The following is a 5000-nucleotide window of genomic DNA, read 5'->3' on the forward strand; positions in this document are numbered from 1 at the left end:
AGAAACAACTTTCTGCACGCCTGATGAAACTGCAGCAGAAAACGATCCTCGCTTCACGCTGTATCCAATCTGATCTGGCTTGTGGCGAAGCATGCAACGGAACGGATTGGAATGAGCAGTAGAGGAGAGACGGGGGGGGGGGGGGGGGGGGATTGTGGAAAGATAGCATGCAACCAAGGGCTGGGAGAGGGAGGAGTAGGGAGGAGGAAGAGGAGGGAGAGGAGGAGAATGGGGAGGTAGGAGGGAGGGAACCAACAGTGTGGTGGGTGACTGTGGGATGATCGATGCTGTGAGCGCAGAGGCACAACAGCCAGCGTTGCACGCGCCGTCTGTGTGTGTGTGTGTGTGTGTGTGTGTCTGAATTCGCACACGCTCCGGCAAGTAACACTGACAGTTTCTCAAAACTCTGGCACTGGCTGGTTGGCTTGGTTATGAGATGGTGATATGACAGCGTCAAAAGTTAAGGAAATGAAAAAAAAACAAAAAACCCTCTTTTCAAGCTTTGTGGGAAATAATAAATAAATAAATGCATAAATGGATAGATGAATAAATAAACAACGAAAACTGAATGCCTTTTATACGTCAAACTAAACAAATAAATCAATAAAAACACATTGTAAGCACAGTCAAACCAAAGTTTATATCAGAAATATCTCGTCATCTTCAGATACGGAAAACAACAACAGGGATTTTTTTTTTTTTTTTTTTTTTTTTTTTTACAGTTATAAACACACAGTTAGCAAACTTGAACCAAAATAAACAACATGTCATCTTCTGACACCAACGATTACTAAAAGAGAAGTAAAAAAATAAAGACATGACGTTACATTAAGCATATTTGAACCGAAATAAGCAATGTGTAATCTTTTGACGCGAAAGACCACCATAAGTAATATATATATATATATATATATATATATAGTTTTTATTTCTTTTCCTTTTTTTCTCTTTTTAAGATACAGAAAGCCAACTCGAACCAAAATAAGTAATGTCATCTTCTGACACGAAAGACCACCTATACATAAGAAGTAAGTATCGTTCGAGTTGCGGCTCTGAAGACTACTGGAGAGGGGGGAAAAAACACATGACTGACTTGACCTTTGCTTGCCTATTGACTCATTCAGGTGAAGACCATGGATAAAGTTGGACAGTAACAGAACTTGTGTCTATCATATCGTATTTTCGGAAACTAATTATTCCGATTCAGCAGGGTTTTTTTTGTTTTGTTTTGTTGTTGTTGTTGTTTTCTTGTTTTGCTTGTAAAGGCGTAGACCTTTTAGTTGGTACAGTCTGTTTGTGTCGTTCTTGTACGTTGTGCAAAATTCAGCGTGTCTCGGCAGTTGTGGTTTGTGTGTGTGTGTGTGTGTGTGTGTGTGTGTGTGTGTGTGTGTGTGTGTTCTGCTACTCTGCTAATCCTATCAGATGACCACTTCCACCCGTCTCCACTCCCCCCTCCACCACCCCCCGACCACTTCCACCCGTCTCCACCCCCACCCCCCCCTCCCCCTCGACCACATCCACCCGTCTCCACCCCCACCCACCCCCTCCACCCGTCTCCACCCCCACCCACCCCCTCCACCCGTCTCCACCCCCACCCACCCCTCCCCCTCGACCACATCCACCCGTCTCCACCCCACCCACCCCTCCTCTTCGACCACATCCACCCGTCTCCACCCCACCCACCCCTCCCCCTCGACCACATCCACCCGTCTCCACCCCACCCACCAGTCTGCCCAGCACAATCCTTCTTTGTACAAGTGTTAGCGCTAGGGGCAAAGGGGTTTCACTCAGTTACAAATTTGACGACATTAGCCTGGTTGCCTGACTACCACAGGTGACTTTTTTAATGCTACGTTTACACGGGATGCAACTAACTTGCAACCAAAGTCAAATTTTGGTTGCAAGGCTGGTACATGCGACTGGACGGTCTCCGCAGGATGCAACCGGCGGCGACTAACGTGCAACTAACTAGGCTCCTCCCCTGTCTCCGCCGGTTGCAACACACACGAGAAACCACGCTGCGAGCGTCTGCCAAGCCAGACAGAAAAATCCGTGACACGCGTGCCGCTTGCGTCATCAATTTCCTGTTGGAAACCGGCTGAGACGAGCGGCAAGCTGTGGCAACCGGCGGCGACCGTTTTTTTCGCAGTTTAGTTGCAAGGCCCTCAAAAAATTATCGGTCTTGGAGTGGAAATAAAATGAGCCTTGCGACCAAACATGCAACCAAAAATCGGGAAAATCCGTTGGTTTCTGAGACCGGCAGCGACGGGCCACAACCGGGGGCAACCAGTCTCCACCAGTCTCCGCCGGTTTCAAAGAGTTAGTCGCAAATTGGTTGCAAGTTAGTTGCATCCCGTGTAAACGTAGTTTAAGTGAGGAGGAGTTGTGCAGTCCCTTCCCCACTCTCTCGCCTACCGACGCTCACAGTCCCACAGGTGCAGATACTACCACGTGTAGGACGGCCTCGGCAGGTGCACTGAGGTTTTTTCTTCGGAGCTCCGTCTCCTAGCGGGACTTCCAGCCAAGGATAAGAGCTCCCCCTGCCCTTTGGTCATCCTCTTCCACCTTCACAGCCGTTGGGAAAGGTTTCCTCCTCCGCCTGGTCCGTCGTTGGGAGACTTCACATGCGGCAGGTAGTACTGGGTTACATGGTACCAGCAGCAAGGGCTATGCCCCTGACCTGACAGTTTTAGCGCTGGGGGGGGGGGGGGGGGGCATCTTTTAAACATACGTCAGTCAAATTTGTAAGTGAACCCCTTTGCCCCCTGCCCCTCCCCATCTCTCTCTCTCTGTCTTTCTCTGTCTGTCTGTCTGTCTCTCTCTCTCCCTTTTTCTTGCGCTCTCCCCCCCCCCCCCCCCCCCCCCCCCCCCCCCCCCCCCTCTCTCTCTCTCTCTCTCCGCTCTCTCTCTCTCCCTCCTTCCGTTTTTCTCCCACACTCTCCCTTGCTCTCTCCAGTTCTGTCCCCCCCCCCCTTCCCAAGCCCCCCCCCCCCACCTCCCCCTCTCCTTTGCTCTCTGCTGTGTTGCAACACGCGACGGTAGTCTTTATTCCTCAAAATGCACTTGATATTTGACGCCACGTGAAAAGGGGGGTAATTTCTCTTCCTGCGTAGAGCGTAACATTCTCCTGCTGGTTCTGGGCGTGCGCTGGAAAGATTAAGGCTTTTTGAGGGCTTCTTTTGTGGGCTGCAAACGGTGCGGTTAACACACACACACACACACACACACACTGGCAGTGGAGTGATGGTCTAGAGGTAACGCGTCCACCTTGGAAGCTAGAGAATCAGAGCGCGCTGGTTCGAATCACGGCTCAGCCGCCGATATTTTCACCCCCTCCACTGGACCGTCCTTGGGTGGTGGTCTCGACGCTAGTCATTCGGATGAGACGATAAACCGAGGTCCCGTGTGCAGAATGCACTTAGCGCACGTAAAAGAACCCACGGCAACAAAATGGTTGTTTCTGGCAAAATTCTGTCGAAAAATCCACTTCGATAGGAAAAACAAATAAAACTGCACGCAAGGAAAAAATACAACAAAAAAATAGGTGGCGCTGTAGTGTGGCGACGCGCTCAGTTCTCTCAGGGGAGAGCAGCTCGAATTTCACACAAAATGATAAAAGGAGGAATACAAAACAATACAATACATTACAATACAATACAGTTTCAGTTTCAGTAGCTCAAGGAGGCGTCACTGCGTTCGGACAAATCCATATACGCTACACCACATCTGCCAAGCAGATGCCTGACCAGCAGCGTAACCCAACGCGCTTAGTCAGGCCTTGAGAAAAAAAAAAGAAAAAGAAGAAAAAAGGGTGAATTAATAATAGATAAATACATTTAAAAAAAGAATTACTAAGAATAAGAATAAGAATAACTTTACTATAACCAACTGGAGAAATTTGGTCAGGTGCATTATCACAACATAGACAAGTAAACAACATGGGGACCATAACTGTAAAAGTCAACAACAGCTTTTACGAATATTACGAAGACACAAATGTAAAAAATATCACATACACTGTTTCATACATACATCCACACACTGCAGGTAATAACTGGTATTCTTAATGTAAAAACAGAAAGAATTAAGAAACATTATTTTGAATATAATTTTAAGCATAGCCTACTATATTGCACATTGATTATAATAGACAGATAAGATAAGAATAAAGATAAATTGCGGAAAACCACAACCAGATAATCAGCACACACCCGCACACACCCACCCCCCACCCACCCCACACACGCGGTTTACTTGATTAAACAAGTGTAATAAACATATGTTCTCAAATAAAAGCCTTTCACATATTCGCTTTTAAAATTCGCTGTCAAAAGATACATCTCTCACTCCTTTCTCTCTCTGAAATAATTTCTTCATTCATTCTTTTTTCTCTCTCGTGTTCATCGTGTATCAGTGTCACGGTGTGTGTGTGTGTGTGTGTGTGTGTGTGTGTGTGTGTGTGTGTGTGTCAGTGTGTGTGTACACGATTGTTCGTGTACATTTTTGCTCTTTGTGTATTTGTGTACGAAGTACACTATAGATAAGTAAACCAGGACACGGACTGCAATAAAACCCCATGCCTAAAATCTCAGTCCTTCCACGATGGGGTTTTGAGTGCTGAGTTATCTCTCTGTCTCTGTCTCTCAGTCTCTTTCTCACTCCCTCTGTCTGTCTGTCTGTCTGTCTCTCTTAGGAGTCATTATGAGAAAAATAAAGAGGTCCTTAACCCCAGAAGTTTCTTTTCCCCTCACTTGATGATGGAAACGCATCTCCACACCTAGCAGCTGGTAGCTATCGTAAGCAACCCCAAGGATTTTTTAACTCACTCAGTACGGCCAGTCCTCTCTTCTCCTCTACACAGACCCCTCGGATGTCCAGTGGGTGTCTGAATGACCCAACCTTTAGCTTCCGTCATAAGAATTGTGGTATTCTTTGTCAACATTCACCTCTTCAGTATAAGAGCCTTCCTCTTGCAATATTTTGATGATGGTAATTGGGGT

The 5000-nt window shown here is 46.9% G+C and overlaps 1 protein-coding gene across 1 annotated transcript in view; it reads right to left on the bottom strand.

The window, feature by feature from the left end:
* The window catches only part of LOC143299876 (universal stress protein YxiE-like), a 72404-nt gene extending 72352 nt beyond the window's left edge, over nucleotides 1–52 (bottom strand). The window contains exon 1 of the mRNA XM_076613369.1: nucleotides 1–52. This exon is cut by the window's left edge and continues 812 nt beyond it. The gene's annotated coding sequence lies outside the window, so the exon portion shown is untranslated.
* Nucleotides 53–5000: the final 4948 nt, after the last annotated feature.

Source organism: Babylonia areolata, chromosome 25 (assembly GCF_041734735.1).
Source record: "Babylonia areolata isolate BAREFJ2019XMU chromosome 25, ASM4173473v1, whole genome shotgun sequence".
Lineage (NCBI taxonomy): Eukaryota > Metazoa > Mollusca > Gastropoda > Neogastropoda > Buccinidae > Babylonia > Babylonia areolata.